We start from the raw sequence: 18,878 nt of genomic DNA on the forward strand, positions 1-18,878 counted from the left end.
ATTGTAGGATAAGTTCATTATTCATGTAAAGGTAGGTACAAGATAGAATGAGGTCTGTCATTGAACAAAAAGGAAGGATTGGAGGGAGAAAAGTTTTAAAGAGGAGGAGGAGACTGGATCAAGGAGGGAGAGAAGCAGCGGAGAGAACATGGATGTGGATGTTAAGATTCTTCTCTGTACATTTACAGGTTGTTATGAATATTCTTAAAGGATGGATGTGTACAAGGCATTGTATGTCTAGGTAGGCAATTATATCTTATCAATTGAATTAAAGGTTATTGTGTTGTGTGTTCTTTCATGTGGTGATTGAATTGAACTCAAGAGAGTATTTGGTGGCTGGACACATTGGGCCACCACAGAATTAGGATGTTTATGTCTGGCATGATGGGAACCTGCCTTGAGAACTAGATAGGTAGAGAGATTGTTGCCAGGCTCAGAAAGTAACCATTGACAGTGTGATATGGGATGGAGATAAGCAGGGGAGATGATTTACTAACTGAGATGAAAACACCCAACAGATGTCCCGGGGCCAGATCTAATGTGGGATAAAATACAGCATTTTTTAAAATAATTTTATAGCAGCAGGTGGCAAACCAACATGGTCAGCAAGAATCCACTAGTAAACCTAAGAGTTGAGAGAACATTTTATTTTCTAAGTAAGAAGAGGCCAGTGCCATGTTGAATCACAATATGGCTCAAATATGAGAACCTCAAACAAAGAAGCACAAACAGGCTTGCAGGCTGCATGTCCCCTGCTGTGGTAAGTAGTGGCAGCTCAGAGAGTTAGAGATTAAAAGCTGCTTTTATAGAAAGTTACTTAGAAAGTGCTTCACGATACTCATATTTCTTCTAATGTGGGCTCCATGGGAATTTTGGGTTAAAATTCTAGTTAAACAACTTACTGCTTAATGACAAGTATTATTAGAAGAGGATTAAGTTTGTTTTTAGAAGAAGAGAGTACAGAGATTACCTGAATCATGTGGAGAGTTTTACCCATGTTTCAGAACTCAGGGAAAATTAGTCACTGATTCCAAAACAAAAGTCAGGCTTTGTCTTTGTGATTAGGCTCTGGACACCTTCCAGAGTTATCGTGATTAGATTTGATAGAAGGAGACAACCTGAAGAACTAAATTCAAGAGAATCAAACAAAAAGATATCCCAATTCTAAACTTTTGTCTTGAGAATTATATTTTCCAGAATGTACCTGCTTGGATTCCTGATCTCACTGATTTTCAGCTGAGTCCAGTAAAGACAGGAATATCGGGTTACAACATTTGCTCCATTTTCCCTTCCCCCTAACCCCCAAGGATATCTCATTGTCCACATACAGCTTGAAGAAGTTATTCAAGAGTCATCACCTCAATTCCCTGGACATTTACAGGGCTGAAAGTGGTTATTCTATAGAATTGGTCATAATTTAACAGAGAGGAATTAACTAGATTGATTTGTACAGTCATAATCTCATTTGATAACTAAGCAAAAATCATATCTTTACTTGGTATAGAATTTATTTGTTAAAAAAATTAAAAGTACAAGGTTTAGACACAGTCCTTCTATTGATGCCAGTACAAACTTCTGAGTTAATTACACATGTGAGTTAAGGGCCAAATAGCAAATTCATGACTCTGAGTTTGTTAGAATGCTTTTGAGATAATACATTAAGATAGTTAACAGACAGCACTCCAGATTACCTTATATAGATAGATGATTTTCAAAACTGTCAGAAATCCACAAAATATGAGATTTAAAGTTATTTGTCTTTTGTTGAGACATATCTGCTCCTAACTGTTCCCTTTGGTGGATTTAATGTAGAAGTTGAACATCTCTATCTCCAGGTGAGTTAATACTTTTTGATTAGGCAGGCACTGGGCAGAAGCTGCCTATTTCATTTGCAGTCTAATGCTATCCACAAAGAGACACCTTTTGCAGAATAGTCAATTGTTAAATTTGCCAAACCAGAATTATCAGGCCTTCACATTTCTGCATTTCAAGAGTCTGTCAGTTGGTTCTAGGCTAGAAGGCTGAAGACTTGCACTCATCTGGTGCTAACAGAGGACTGTGCTGGTGGAGATTTGTCTCTACAACCTCTCAGTTCTGGATGTCTGCACTCCTGGATGCTCATCACTCTTCCCCATGGGATTTTTGTGCAGGGAACTGTGGGATGGTATCAGTTCCCTTCTGGGCAGAGCCAGAAACAGGAAGTGCCCTGACCCAGAGAACTTCTGCCTCTGTGTATCCTGAATCCACCATGCAGGTCACTTGGTAGCAGAAAAGTGGGTCTTACCTCTGCTCTCAGGTGTGTCTGCACTCCTGGAGACTGTCTTCCACTCTAGGCATGGGCAGGAATCACAGGATCCTGCCCCTGATTACTCCTAGGTCTTTGCACCCAGCGGGCACAGTTGGCACTATGCATTTCCCTCTTGGGTCTAGACTGTGGGCAGAGGGTAGTCTCCTCTGACTTCTCAGGAGTATCCAGACTTCTGAGGGTCCAGCTCTCTCCCTCACAGGATGTGGGTCCAGGGAGCTATTTGGCCAGTTCAGTTCAGTCCTTGGCACAGACCAGAACTGCAGGTACTGGCAGCTGTCTGTTCCTATATATGGCGGCACTGTGCAGTTTCCCCTGGGACTAGGTATGTGGGCAGAGGTGTGCAGAGATGGCAGTGTATCCTGGGGTCTCAGGATGTCTGCACTCCTGGGTGTTCAGCTCTCTTCCCCAAGGGATTTTGTTATGAGTATTCTTAATGGATGGGTGTGTACAAGGCATTATATGTCTAGGTGGGCAATTATATATTATCTATTGGATCTGATATATTGTGATGTGTGTTCTTTCATGTGGTGATTTAATTGAATTCAGGAGAGTATATGGTGGCAGGAGACACAGGGTCATCACAGAATTGGGATGTGTATGTCTGGTGTGGTGGCAACCTGCCTTGGGAACCAGACAGGTAGAGAGATTGTTGCCAGATTCAGAGAGTAGCCATCATCAGTGTGATATGGGATGGAGCTAAGCTGGTGAGATGATTTACTGACTGGGATGAAGACATCCAACAGATATCCCAGGGCACCACAGTGCTGGATATAGTGTGGGATAAGAGACAGCATTTTTTAAATAATTTTACAGAAACAGAGGATGGCCTTTTTGTGCATCAATGGGAGGAATATCTCTTGCTCCTGCTAATGCTGGACCATCCAGTGTAGGGAAATGTCAGGGTAGGGAGGCAGGAAAGTGGAGATGGTTGGGGAAAGGGATCACCCTTATAAAAGAAGGGGGGAGTGGGATGGTTTAAGGAGATTATGGATTGTAAACCAAGAAAGGGATAATATTTAAAATGTAAATAAAATATCCAATAAGAAAACACAAGTTCAGATTGGATTTCAGTATCCATATGAAAATTGGGCATGGTTCAAGCACATGCCTCTCCAGTGTGGGGTAGAGCCAGTTAGATATGTAAAGTTTAATAACCAAGCAACCACGTGAAAAAAAAATAGAAGCTTCATGTTCATTAAGAGAAGCACATTTCTGCCTTCCTCCCATTCCTCACAGCCTGTGTGCCTCCCAGGAAGTCTGCCATAACCAGACACATAGGTGAGACCCCTGCTGCAATAGCCACACCAGTTGAGACCCCCACAGAACCCAGCTGAATTGGGATCTATCCCACTGTGCCTTAGCCCCATAGTCCTTGTGGTTTGCATTTTCATCTGCAACTGTGGCAGATACAGTTCCCTGGAGGCCTGCTTTAACCCGGGTCACAGAGCTATACTTGACTCTAAAGAGGCATGCTCTAGTCAGACACTTAGGACAGTTAAGAGATCACTGCATGTGAAGAGGCTAGCAGAACAAGATAAGCAAGAGAAGTCAATGTAATTTAGCACCATCAGAACCAAGTACTCCCAATACAGTGAGCTCTGTATACACTAACAAACCTGAAAAGCAAGATTCTAACATAAAATTCTATCTCATGAAGATGATAGAGACTTTAAGGAGGATACAAATAATTCCCTTAAAGAAAAATGTCCCTTAAAGGAAAACACAGACAGACAGGTACAAGCAATTAAAGATGAAAAAATAAATCTTTTAAGGAAATACAGGAAAAACACAATTAAGCAGGTAAAGGAATTGAACAAAATGGTCCAAAACCTAAAAATGGAAATAGAAACAAGAAAATCACAAATGGAGGCAAACCTGGATATGGAAAAACCTATGAAGGAGATTGGTAGCTATAAATGCAAGCATCAGTAACAAAATACAAGAGAGAGAAGAGAGAATTTGAGGCTTAGATGATACTGTAGAAGATACTGACACAATGGTCAAAGAAAATACAAGTATAAAAGGCTGCTAACAAAACCACCCAGCAAATTCAGGACACAATGAAAAGACTAAACTAAAGAATAATAGTAATAGAAAGAGGTGAAGATTCACAGTTCAAAGAGCCAAAAAATACTTCAACAAAGCTATAGAAGAAAATCAAGGACATCATTAAGTTTGCAGACACATGAATGGAACTAGAAAATATTATCTTGAGTGAGGTAACCCTGATTCAAATGGACATGCTTGGTATGTACTCACAGATAAGAGATATTAGAATTATTATCCAAGAGGACAGAATGCCTACAGTTCAACCCATAGACAATCAGAATTTTAAGAAGAATGAAGGCCCATATGAGTATTCCTCAATCTGATTAAGAAGGGGGAACAAAATAATTATGGGAAACAGAGGGATGGAAGAAACTAGGTAAGAGAGGGAAGATGGAAATGAAGAGGGGGGCAGTATCAGTTATGTTTGTAGGGACAAAGGAGTAAAGCCCAGAGGTCCAGGAGAATGAATGGAAATATTCAGCTTTTGGGGGTGTTGGTTGGGGAAAATGTCTAGAAAGACCCAGAGACCTGGATTGTGAGAAAAAGAGGGACATCATGAAGTTTGCAGAGAAATGGATGGAACTAGAAAATATCATACTGAGTGAGATAATCCAGACCTCAAAGAACATGTATGGTTTTTATTCACTCATAAGTGCATATTTACCAAAATTTTCAGAATACCCATGATGCATCCTACAGAAGGAAGGCCCAAGTAAGGATGCTTCAATCCCAGTTAGAAGGAGGAACAAAAGAGTCATGGAAGGAGGGAGAGACCTGGGTTGGAGAGGGCAGAGCTAGGAAAGTGGGTGGGGGGCATGGAGAGAGACAGGAGAGAGTCCTAGAAGGCCAGGAGATTGAATGGAAATATGCAGCTTCCTGGGGTGGTGATGGGGTTATTCTCTAGGAATTTCCACAGAACCAAGATGAGGGAGGCTCCCAGAAATCAGTACAGGTGACGTTAGGCAAAATGCTCAAAAGTGGAGATAAGGAACTCGAAGGGGTCACCACCAGTAGCCTGACAAGACTCTCAGCAGAGGGATAGAGACACCAACCCTACAAAACTTTTGACCAAAATGAGTCCTGTCTAAATGAAATGCAGAGATGAAAATGAAGTATAGACAGTGACCTACCCATTTTGATGTCCACCCATGTGCATGCACCTATCAATTCTTCATAATGTTAGTGATGCTATGTTGTGATTGCAGATAAGAGCCTAGCATAACAGTCCTCTGAGAGCTCTATCCAACACCTGACCCAGATAGGTGCAGATACCCACAGAGGAATATTGAACAGAATTGGGGGACTCCTGTGGAAGAGAGGCAATGGAAAGTCCATATGAAGCCCAATAGTGTCAACTAAACTGAACCCCTGGAAGCTCTCAGGGACTTAGCAATCAACCAAAGAGCCTATACAGGCTTGTGTGAGGCCCCCAGCACATATGTAGCAGAAGGCTGCATGTCCGACCTCAGTGGGAAAAAAATGTACCTAACTCTGCAGAAACTTGATTTGCCAGGGTAGGGAGAATCCCAAGGGTTCTCTCATTTCTCTCTGAGGAGAAATGGAGAGGGGTATTTGGAAGAAACCCTCTGACACATTGCTAAGAAAGGGGGGCAGCAGTCTGGATGTTAAATTAATTAATTAAAAAACAAAATTCTATTCTCAAAGGGTTAAGTTGTCAAGTGATAAATCAGGATACCCAATGTTCTCCATGTTCTCCTCTGGCCAAAGCATGTGTATACATTGGTGAATGCAGCTGTACCCCCCTCCTCTCCCCCCCCACTTACACACACACACACACACACACACACACACACACACACACACACACACACGGACAGGATAGGGGATCTATTAAGGCAAATATTATTAATCCATTCTCACAAATGAAGTAATTCATTTGATCAAGAAGATCGATCTCAGAACTGATAGCACCTATACGATAAAACTCATTTTCAAAATTTTAAGTACATAATTTCAAGCCAGTATCCTTGAAGTTGACTGTATTTCTTTGCTTCCTTTCATTTACCATGACCTAAGGCATTGGTCAAACTTCCATGCTTAACTGATAGAGACACTGCTTTCTCTCTTCCTCTTTTCCATCTCCTTCCTTGAGGAAAATGCTCATATTTATAGCTTGTATGAATGGTGTTTTAAATGTTAATAAAATTGCTTCACGAGGCTTCAACCTTACCCAAAAAATTGTAGGTAACTGGGGAGAGCTGGGAGTAGGAAAGATGGTCTTACTTGGGAAAACATGGACATCTGGTGCCAAAAGCTTAGCACTGAAAACATACATAAAAGTAACATTATTTGTACTAAGTACACACACACACACACACACACACACACACACACAAACAGTATATATAAACTATATTTAGAAATACATGTGCATATATTAATAAAAAGTAGTGTTTTAGTTCCTTGTGATTTTGTTTTCAGTACTGTGGACTGAACCCAGGACCTTGTCATTAATTAAAAGGAGGCCTCGAATTTTAAGGAAAGCAGAAAAGGGTATTTACTTTTAAAAGACATATTTTAAAAAGTTAGGCCAATTAGCTGTTTTAGCTAAATTAGTCTAGTAGTATCCAATAATTTGGTTAACAATAGTCTATTTTAATATATCATAATACCTCTGTAGGAACTTTACCATCCAACTAAAAGGTTAAGTATCTCTGGCATTGTGAAACCAGGAACGGACTCTTAAGTTGAGAGTGAAAATCTTTATGAAATTCGTCATGCCATATATCTTATACCCAGTAAAGAAGCAGGGAGAAAACTCTTCAGGAAACACATGTCCCATGTGGTGAGAATGAAGGAGTGGACTGTGTGCCTAATGTTTTGGATTGCCTTTTGGCTATCCAAGCAGTTACCTATAGGCTGATTGATGTTTTTTTGGTTGGGATCCTGAAGACCAAATAATAGAGCTTGGACATGTGGGGAAAGTGCACATGCCACCACACGCTAAATCAACAGTTCTCCGAGAAAATGCTCCGGAGCAACATATTAAAAATAATTTGCGAAGTCTAAAACCCTGTAGCTAGGATGGATTATGAAATACTTCTTTTACATAAATGTAGCTAAAAATTAAAGATTGGGAGAGGTGCTTATTTTTCTGTAGTGATTGAATGTAAGCTAATAATGTCAATAATAACCATAATCATAATAACAACAATAAATGTTGTACAAAGCAAGTAGAAAACTGAATTAAAGAAATAAAATTAACCTGCAGAAAACAAGAAAATAGAAATAAATGCAAGTCAAAGTTGCCCAACAAAATACTTAAGATAGTTGCCACAAAATTATGTGAAATATTTATACCTACCACAAAACATTCAATTATCTAAGCAAAAAATTTAAAAGAACATATTTCACTCTCATCAGAGAGTGAAAAATGCAGGCAAAAGAGAATAAACTAAAAACCACATTAAAAGGATTCAAACTCGAGGACAAATGATTTAAGATCAATGGGTCAAAGGAGCAAAGTTGAAACAACACCAACAGGACAAAGAACACAAAAGAAGAAAGATCCTAAAAGAAACTTCAAGTTTCAAGTATCAATGGGAATAGATCCAGGGAAATAAGGAAGTAATTCAGTGTCAGAGAAGCTGCCTAGCAAGCACAAAGCCCTGGGTTCAGTCAGTGATAGAAATAAAGTCAGAAAGGGTCAAAGAAATGTGACTAGAGAATACGTGAGAATTAGCAAAGCTTATATGAGGAAATAAAGGTCAAGGATTTACCAAATTTAAAGGAAAAATGAAAATACTGGTGAAAATCAAACACATTAGAGTAGAATCAGTACCCACTGACCTACACAGAGGGAGAATGATTAAAATGTTTGATCCAATGACAAAGAGAATCTTGAAGGCAGTGAAATACTCATCAACCAGATAGGGTTCTTAGCAGAGGCTACAGAGGTGGACAGAAGAGTTCAAGACACTCAAAGTTACATCAAGATGCATGCGGCAATGCTGCTGTTCAGCAATCAAGGAGAAAAATTATTCCTAGATAATCCAAAGATTTGTGAATATTTACAACCCAACCACCTATATTTAAAAGTCATGTTAGTGGAACTCATCACTAATTTGAAGTGAAAGGATCTTACTCAGCCACACAGTACCATACAGAAATGTAATTTATGGCTGCAAATGTGACACAGAAAAATAGGGCAACTTTTGCTATTGTAGTCACAGTATGTAGAATATGAGGAACACAATTTTCCTTAAACTATGAACTTGCTTATATTAATGATGATTTCTGATATATTAACAGGATATATTTTACATTAGTAACCTAAAGTGGAGAGGTGAAATTATAAGGCAATATGATTGTTTTTGTACAATTTAAATTAAGCTATTGTCAGTTAAATTGATAAAAAATAAATGACTTGATAAAGGAGAAAACTCATGCAAGGCAAAGAAGGAAAAGGGGGCATATCTTGCTGTGGCCTGAGCTGCTAGTTCTTAGGGGTATAACAGTAAGCTGAGCCTTATTGCCTGGGAGAAACATGGAGGAAAAGGAGGAGAATACAGAAAGAAGTGTATGAATTTAAAAGGGGCTAGAAAAATACTGAACAAATGGACCAAATTGATTACCTTCATAGTTACAGGACTATTTAGGAAGTTTCCTCCTGAGTGAGTGCAGTAATTTGGATCTGTCCAAGATTTCTATTCATATCTTACTGAACATATAGGAATTGAGCTGTTTATTTTAAACCTTCATTTTTTAAACAAATATCAAATTAGTACTGATAATTCATGATCTCTTTATTCTAAGAGTGAGGCTGAGAAGAAAATCAGTTATTGATCTTTACAATGAGCCATCCTTTGCCTATATTTCTCTGTTCATTGATTTCTGCTCCATTTTTATCATCGACTCCCTTTTCTTTGTCTTGGGTTGGATTAGTTTTCTGTTGCTATTGCTTCAAAAATGGAAGCTTAGGGTGATGGTTTTAGTGTCCTCTTTGCAAGCATATATATTTGACATTATATAACCTCCAAATACTGTTTCAGCTGTGACCCACAAATCCTATAAGTTACCCTGTCATTGTACTTAATTAAGTATATCTTTAAATTTCAGTTGAGATGTCTTCTCTTACCCATTGATTTATAAAAATGACCTTTAAGTTTTGCTAGTTTGTTATGTTCTAGAACTCTTTCCATCACTGATCTCCAATTCAATGCCACCCTTGGACTGTGGGACTAGGTGTATGATTTATAGTCTTTTCAGTTAGTTAAGATTTATTTTATGGTCTAAAATGTTCAAGAAAAATGTGCACTCTGTTTTTGTTGAATGGGATATTCTATAAATGTCAATTACATAGAGTTGATTGATAATGTTGTTCCAGACACCTATAGTCTTAACGATTTTCTGTCTTCCATTGTCAATCCATGACCTAGATACTAGTATTGGAGTCTCTGTAATAATGGATTCATCTATTTGTCTTTCAACAATATCATTTTGCCAGTTGTAATTTTGTTTCCTTGTTATATGTACATATGTTCATGACTATTTGACTCCTTTAATAAAGCAAAAGTTCCTTCATTCTTAAGTCTTTTCCAATGAGTTCTTTGTATGAATTTAATTTGGTAATTATAGCTTTCTATTTCACAACACATTTTTAAAGTGTATGAGATGCTTTTAGAAAAATTAAAATGTTATTTTTATGTACTCCTATGTTTCTCTCAGTAGGTATTTCTCTCTAAGTAAGTAGATCACACTTAAGGCAGTCATTAAGTGTATGGATTTATGGTTCAGGTTCTTGACCCTTTTATACATTTCCTCTTCTATTTTTACTGAATATTTTCTATCATACATTTTTTAAACATATGAATATGTTTAATTAAGTTGTTATCCACTGAGAACACCAATTTGTGAGGATGCATCACATTTGATGGGGAGAACTGAGATTGCAGGTAGCCCTGGAGCTGATGAACAGCTTTAATCTTGGGAAAAATCTGCAAGTCCACAATTTGCTGATTGGCCTTGCCCTGCTCTGAAATCTCATATTTCCATTTCTCTGTATCAAAGATCTCCTCCTCCTGGTGCCTAGGTTTTTGCAGCTCCTCTTCTTGAAGTAAGCATTGGTTAGGTGTTTGGGATTTTAACCTTACTTAGAGGTGTGGATAAAACTTGGTTGAGAGCAAGATGCTCAGTCACAAACACAAAGCCACTGTACAGGTGCTTCAGGAAAACCACACTCTTGCCACCGTGGAGCCAAGTTAAGATGATCGGGACAGTTCTAAGCGGGATGTGGCATGCAGCCTTCTCACCTACTGACTGAGGGCTTTTTGCCATGGTTCTGCTATTTCTGAGACACATTGTAGGATGATACCTAGGCATTTTTCAAAGCTTCACCACCTGGATACCATAGTTCTTGTCTCCACTAACAGTTTTCAAGATAGTAGCAAGGACCTTCTACTTTTTCTTCTTTTCAGTCTTGGACTTGGCAGCTGAATATTTCCTTTTGTAGAAGGCAATTTTTTTACTGGATATTTTTTATTTACATTTCAAATGTTATTCCCTTTTCCACTTTCCCATCCATAAGCCCCCTATTCCATCCCACACCCTTCCTTCTATAAAGGTGTTCCCCCTCCCCAAACACCTCCCTTCCCTCCTTCCCATCATGATATTACCTAACCTGGGGATACAGCCTTGGCAGGACAAGAGCTGTTCCTCTCATTGGTGCCCAACAAGACCATCTTCTACTACAAATGCAGTTGGAGCCATGGATCTGTCCACTTGTAGTCTTTGGGTAGTGGTTTAGTCCCTAAACTTCTAGTTGGTTGGTGTTGTTTTGGGGTTGAAAGCCCCTTCAGCTCTTTCAGTCCTTTCTCTAATTCCTCCAGCAGGAATTCCTTTCTTAGTTCTTCAGTTTGTTGCTAGCATTCATCTCTGTATTTGACACGCTCTGGCTGTTGCTTCTCAGGAGACAGCTGTATCTGACTAAGGTCAGCATGCACTTCTTAGCTTTGTCAATCTTATCTAGATTTGGTGGCTCTGTGTGTGTGTGTGTGTGTGTGTGTGTGCGCGCGCGCGCGTGTGTGTGTGTGTGTGTGTGTGTGTGTGTGTGTGTGTGTGTATGAAAGGGCTGTGAACCCTAGTGGGGTGGGGCAGTTTCTGAATGGCTGTTCTTGCAGTCTCTGCTCCAGTCTTTGTCTCCATATCTCCTCCTATGAATATTTTTGTCCCCCCTTTTATGAAGGAGTGAAGCTGGGGCTGGGGATTTAGCTCAGTGGTAGAGCGCTTACCCAGGAAGCGCAAGGCCCTGGGTTCGGTCCCCAGCTCCGAAAAAAAGAACCAAAAGAAAAAAAAAAGGAGTGAAGCTTCCATATTTGGTCATCCTTCTTGATCTTCATGTTGTCTGTGAATTGTATCTTGGGTAATTCCAGCTTTTGGGCTAATATCTACTTATCAGTGAGTGCATAGCATGTGTTTTTCTGATATTTGGTTATCTCACTCAGGATGATATTTTCTAGTTCAATCCATTTGTCTATGAATTTCATGAAGCCATTATTTGTGATAGCTGAGTAGTACTCCACTGTGTAGATGTACCATATTTTCTGTACCCATTCCTCTGTTGAAGGGCATTTGGGTTCTTTCCAGCTTCTGGCTATTAGAAGTAAGGCTGCTATTAACACAGTGGAGCATGTGTCTTTGTTGTATGTTGGAGCATCTCAGGGGTATATGCCCAGGGGAGGTATAGCTAGGTCCTCAGGTAGTACAATATCCAATTTTCTGAGGAACCTCCAGACTGATTTCCAGAGTGGTTGTATCACGTTGTAATCCTATCAACAATGGAGGAGTGTTCCTCTTTGTCCAAATCTTTGCATTGATTGTCACCTGAGTTTTTGATCTTAGTCATTCTGACTGGTGTGAAGTGGAAGCAACTCAGGGTTGTTTTGATTTGCATTTCCCCGATGACTAAGGAAGTTGAACATTTCTTTAGGTGTTTCTCAGCCATTCAATATTCCTCAGCTGAGAATTCTTTGTTTAGCTCTGTACCCCATTTTAAGTAGTGTTATTTGGCTCTCTGTAGTCTAACTTCTTGACTTCTTTGTATATATATTGGATATTAGCCCTCTATCTGAGGTAGAATTGGTACAGATCTTTTCCAAATCTTTTGGTTGCCGTTTGTGGTAATGACGGTGTCCTTTGCCTTACAGAAGCTTTGCAGTTTTATAAGTTCCCATTTGCTGATTCCTGATGTTAGAGCATAAGCCATTTGTGTTTAGTTCAGGAAATTTTCCCCAATGCCCATGTGTTTGAGGTCCTTGCCCACTTTTTTTTCTATTAGTTTGAGTGTATCTGGTTTTATGTAGAGGTTCTTGATCCACATGTACTTATGGTTGGTATAGGACAATAAGAATGGGTTGATTTGCATTCTTCTCCAAGATAATCTTCAGTTGAACAAGCACCATTTATTGAAAATACTATCTTTTATCCACTGGGTGGTTTTAGCTCCTTTGTAAGATCAAGTGACCATAGGTGTGTGGGTTCATTTCTGGGTCTTCAATTCTATTCCACTGACCTACCTGCTTTTCTCTGTAGCAATACCATACAGTTTTTATCACTATATTTCTGTAATTCTGCTTGAGGTCAGAGATGGTGATTCCCCCAGAAGTTCTTTTATTGTTTAGGATAGTTTTCACTACCCTAGTTTTTTTTGTTATTCCAAATAAATTTGCAAATTGCTCTTTATAACTCTATGAAGAATTGAGTTGGAATTTTGATGGGGACCGAGTTGAATCTGTAGATGGCTTTCATCAAAATGGCCATTTATGCTATATTAATCCTGCCAATCCATGAGCATAGGCACTTTTTCCAACTTCTGAGATCTTCACTTTCTTTCTTCAGAGACTTGAAACTCTTGTCATACAGATCTTTCTCTTGCTTAGTTAGATTCACACCGAGGTAATTTATGTTAATTGTGACTATTGTGAAGTGTGTCATTATCCAAATTTTCTTTCTCAGCCTGTTTATCCTTTGAGTAGAGTAAGGATACTAATTTGTTTGGGTTAATTTTATACTCACCCACTTTGCTGAAGTTCTTTGTCGGGCTTAGTAGTTCTCTGATGGAACTTGGTGGTCACTTAAGTATAATATATTATCTGCAAATAGTATTATTTTGACTTCTTCCTTTCCAATTTGTATCCCTTTGACCTCCTTATTTTGTTAATTGCTCTGGCTAGGACTTCGAGTGCTATATAGAATAAGAAGGGAGAGAATGGGCAGCCTTGTCTAGTCCCTGATTTTAGTAGGATTGCTTCAAGTTTCTCTCCATTTACTTTGATGTTGGCTACTGGTTGGTTGAATATTGCTTTTACAATGTTATATATTGACCTTGATTCCTAATGTTTCCAATACTTTTAACATGAAGGAGTTGAATTTTGTCAAATGCTTTCTCAGCATCAAATGAGATGATCATGTGGGTTTTTTTTCTTTGAGTTTGTTTACATAGTAGATTACACTAATGGATTTCCACATATTGAACCATCCCTGCATTCCTGGGATGAAGCCTACTTGATCATGATAGATGATCTTTTTAGTGTGTTCTTGGATTCAGTTTAAGAAAATTTTATTGAGTAGTTTTGAGCTGATATTCATGAAGGAAATGGGTCTGCAGACTTTTTCATTTTGAGTCTTTGGGTGGTCTAGGTATAATCATAATTGTGGCTTCAAAGAATTGGATAGTGCTTCTTCTGTTTTGATTTTGTGGAATATTTTGGACAGTATTGATATAAAGTCGTCTATGAAATTCTGTTAGAATTCTGCATTAAACCCATCTGGTCTTGTGTTGTTTTTTTTTTGTTTGTTTGTTTGTTTTTTGTTTTTTGTTTTTTTTTTGATTGGGAGACTTTTAATAACTACTTCTCTTTCTTTAGGAGTTATGGAAGTGTTTAGATGGGTTATCTGTTCCTGATTTTACTTTTGTATCTTGTATCTATCTGGAATATTGTCCATTTCATCCAGATTTTCCAGTTTTGTTGAATATAGGCTTTTATAGTAGAATTTGATGAATTTTTTAAAATTTTTCAGACTCTGTTATGTCTACCTTTTCATTTCTGATTTTGCTAATTTGTGTATACTCCCTTTGCTCTCTGGTTAGTGTGGCTAAAGGTTTATGTATCCTGCTGATTTTCTCAAAGAACCAGCTCCTAGTTTTGTTGATTCTTTGTATAGTTTTTTCTTATGGATTGTTTGTTTCTACTTGGCTGATTCCAGCCCTGAGTTTTATTATTCTTTGCTTTCTACTCCTCTTGGATGGATTTGTTTCTTTTTATTCTAGAGGTTTTGGATGTGCTGTCAAGGTGCTAATATATGCTCTCTCCAGTTTCTTTTTGGAGTCACTCAGAGCTGTGAGTTTTCCTCTTTGTACTGCTTTCATTGTGTCCCATAAGTATAGGTATATTGTGCCTTCATTTTCATTAAATTCTAAAGAGTCTTCAATTTCTTTATTTATTCTTTGAACAAGTTATCATTGAGTAAAGCATTGTTCAAATTCCATGTATATGTGTGCTTCCTGTCCTTATTGTTGTTATTGAAGACCATCCTTAGTCCATTGCCCCAGGCAGCAGGGGTTAAGAGTGGACCTGGGAAGGGGTGAAAGAATGGGGGATAGGAAGTGCAAAGAAGGAGAGCAAGTCTGTGTTCTGATCAAGCTCTCAAAGTTTATTTCAAAAAACAGCAGCTTTTTGAAAGCTGGTGGGAAGGTTACCCAGGACAATCCATGACTGCCACCACCCTTCCTATAGCCTTAAACCATAAATTGTAGGTATACACTGATAAGAACAGACAACTGGCTAGGTGTCGCAAGTCTAGAGGCTGTAACTGGCTTAATTTTCCTGGATATAGGGGCCATACAATGCGCAGAGCATTCCTGAGAAGAATTCCTGAGACTGAGCATGCTTGGCTCCTGGCAGTCCGTGGTGATCTGATAGGATGCCTGGGATAATTTCAATCTTCTTGTATCTGTTGAGGCCTGTTTTATGACCAATTATATGCATAATTTTAGACAAGGTACCAGGTGGTTAGAAGAAGGTATATTCTTTTGTTTTGGATAAAATATTTTACAAATATCTGCTAAATCCATTTGGTTCATAACTTCTGTTGGTTTCTCTATGCCTCTGTTTATTTTCTGTTTCCATGATCTGTCCATTTATGAGAGTGGAGTGTTGAGGTCTCCCACAATTATTATGGGAGGTGCATTGTATTCTTTAAGTCTTAGTAAAGTTTCTTTCATGAATGTAGATGCCCTTGCATTTGGAGCATAGATATTTAGGATTGAGAGTTATCTTGGTGATTTTTTTCCTTTGATGAATATGAATGTTCTTCCTTATCTTTTTTGATAACTTTTGGTTGAAAGTTGATTTGTTTTGATATTAGAATGGCTGCTGAGCTTGTTTCTTTGAACCATTTGCTTGAAAAAATTGTTATCCAGGCTTTTACTCTGAGCTCGTGTCTATTTTTCACTCTGAGGTGTGTTTCCTGTATGTACCAAAATGTTGGGTCCTTTTTATGCATCCAGTCAGTTTATCTTTTTATTGGGGAATTGAGTCCATTTAATTTAAGAGGTATAAAGGAATACTTATTGTTGCTTCCTGTTATTTTTGTTATTATATAGGGAATTATGTTTGTGTGGCTCTCTTTTTTTTTTGGTCGCATTGCAAGGAGACTAATTTCTTGCTTTTTCTATGGTGTAGTTCCGTTCTTGTGTTGGAGTTTTACATTTATTGTCCTTTGTAGGGCTGGATTTTTGGAAATGTATTGTGCAAATTTGTTTTGTCATGGAATATCTTGGTTTCTCCATCTATGATAATTGAGAGTTTTGCTGGATACAGTAACTTGGGCTGGCATTTGTGTTCTCTTAGGGTCTGTATGACATTTGCCCAGGATCTTCTGGCTTTCATAGTCTCTGGTGATTCTGATAGGTCTGCCTTTATATGTTTCTTGACCTTTTTCCCTTACTGCTTTTAATATTCTTTCTTTGTTTTGTGCTTTTGGTGTTTTGACTACTATGTGATGGGAGGAGTTTCTTTTCTGGTCCAACCCATTTGGAGCTCTGTAGGCTTCTTATGGGCATCTCTTTTTTAGGTTAGGGAACTTTTCTTCTATAATTTTGTTGAATACTTTAATGGCCCTTTTGTTGAGAGTCTTTACTCTCTTCTATTCTTATTATCCTTAGGTTTGATCTTCTCATTTCTGTCCTAGACTTCCTGAATGTTTTGCACTAGGAGCTTTTTGCAATTTACATTTTCTTTGACAGTTGTGTCCATGTTTTCTATGGTATCTTTTGCCCCTGAAATTCTCTCTTCTATTTCTTGTATTCTGTTGCTTGCATGTATTACTTTTGATCTCTTCTGTAGGTTTTCTATCTTCAGGATTGTCTCTTTTTGTGCTTCCTTTATTGTTTCTATTTCCATTTTTAATCCTGGATAGTTTTGTTCAAATCCTTCACCTGTTTAGTTATGTTCTCCTGTTATTCTATGAGGTATTTTTGTGTTTCCTCTTTAAGGGCTTCTACTTGTTTGCCTGTGTTGTCCTGAATTTCTTTAAGGGAATTATTTATGTCTTTCTTAAAGTCCTCTATCGTCGTCATGAGATGTGATCCAAATGTTGCTTTTCTGGTGTATTTAGATATCCAGTATTTTTTTTGGTGGGAGAACTGGGCTCTGATGATGCCAAGTAGTCTTGGTTTCTGTTTCATAAGTTCTTGTGCTTGCCTCTTGCCATCAGGTTGTCTCTCGTGTTAGCTTCTCTTGCTGTCTCTGACAGTGGTTTGACCTTGTTGTATTCCTCTCTGTTAGCACCTCTGTATACTTGTTTTCTCTCAGCTGGATCTGGGAACAGAGACGTGCTTCTGGGTTTGTGTGTCCTGAATCTTTGTGTCTCCGGGCCGATTGCTTGGAGCTGTGGGACAGGTTCAGTTCTGGGGGCAGGCAGAAACTAGTAGGTTCCTGCAGCTTAATGTTCCTATGTTCCTGTACCCAGAGGGCACTAAGCAGGTTCCTCTTAGGCCAGGGATGGATTTGAGCAGAAGTGGTGGGCTCCCCTTAGTTCTCGGGATTATCTGCCCTTTTTACAGTCCAACTCTCTTTCCTACAGGAATGAATACCGAGAGCTGTTGGAGCAATTCAACTCTGGGTGCAGTCAGAAACTGGAAGTGTTCTGTCCCAGAGGACTTCTGCTTTTGTGTGTCCTGAGGTCACCAGGTGTGTCACTTGGAGCAGAAGTGTTTGTCTTACCTTTGCTCTCTGATGTGTTGGCACTCCTGGAGACTGGCTTTTGGCTCTGGGCTCAGGCAGAAACCAGAAGTGTCCTGTCCCTGACTACTCCTAGGTTCCTATGCCCAGAAAACATAGAGAGGACTAGGCAGATTACTCTTGGACCAGGAGTGGAGTAGAAGTCACAATCTCACCCCTGAGCTCTCAGGATTGTCCACACTTCTGAGAGTCCAACTCTCTCCCATGGGATTTGTGTATAGAGAGCTTTGGGAGTGGTTCAGCGGGAATGCCCTTTTGTAATACATAGCAGATTAGGAGTACCTGCAGATTCCTCTATTCTGCTTCCTAGGCCTTTTAACCTTAGACTCACCTTTTTTGGCTGCAACAGTGGCTGGGGGCATCACCAGCAGCTGCAGTGAGTGTCTCTGCTGCCTTCTTGGCTGCAGGTTTCTTCTCCTTCATTGTCAGGCTTCTCAGCTTTTTCACCCGCCATCTTATAAGATGGGAAAGAGAACTAAGGCAGCCTCTGTCATCCAATTTTATGTCCTCTTGTAGCATATCAATTCAATAGTTAAAGCCTTTTTAGGCATAAAAATGTTCTGCTATTCATTTAATTGGTTTTGGTCTAACTTCAGATAACACCATACTGCCTTGAATAATGTAAGATCTTTGCATGTAATAGAATTTTCAGTGTCCCCTTCCCACATTTGTGTTTTCACAACTATTCAGTCAACCAACCATGACCCATAATATCAAAAAATTATCTGTATTGAGCATAAATAATTTTCCATCATTGTCATTCTTTAGAAAGACAGGGTAGTAGCTGTTTAGGCAATATTTACTTAGTATTATATTTATCAGTCATTTAAGATACTTAATAGTACAGAGAAGCAAGTTAGTCATTCGTTCCCATCATCTACACATTTTAATGGCATGATAACAAAGAACTGTATCATCCCTATTTATTCCCAGACAATCTTCTTTGTAATTTTGTCACCTAAATATTTATTCTTTTTTGCTCAAGGAGCTTGCTTTACATTTCCTTCAAGCCTGTTGTGTTGTCAATAAACTCCTCAAGTTTTCTGGTAAAGAATGTTTCTGTTTCTCTTTCACTGTTTAGGAATAATTCAATTGGATACAGAATTCTAGGTTGACAATTCTTTTTCTCTCCCATCAATTCAAACCATTCACTTAGCCAATGTGTAAATTTCTGGTTTCTTTTGAAACTCACTTGCATTGTCTTATGTTTTTCTGGAAGCTTTCTTGTGAGAGGATGTTTTGCTGAATGAAGAAGACAC

The 18,878-nt window shown here is 38.7% G+C and overlaps 1 pseudogene; it reads right to left on the bottom strand.

The window, feature by feature from the left end:
• Nucleotides 1-10,149: 10,149 nt before the first annotated feature.
• Rpl6-ps16 (ribosomal protein L6, pseudogene 16) lies at nt 10,150-18,073 on the bottom strand (annotated as a pseudogene).
• Between the last annotated feature and the right edge of the window lie 805 nt (nt 18,074-18,878).

This window comes from Rattus norvegicus, chromosome 16 (assembly GCF_036323735.1).
Source record: "Rattus norvegicus strain BN/NHsdMcwi chromosome 16, GRCr8, whole genome shotgun sequence".
In the NCBI taxonomy this organism is placed as follows: Eukaryota; Metazoa; Chordata; class Mammalia; order Rodentia; family Muridae; genus Rattus; species Rattus norvegicus.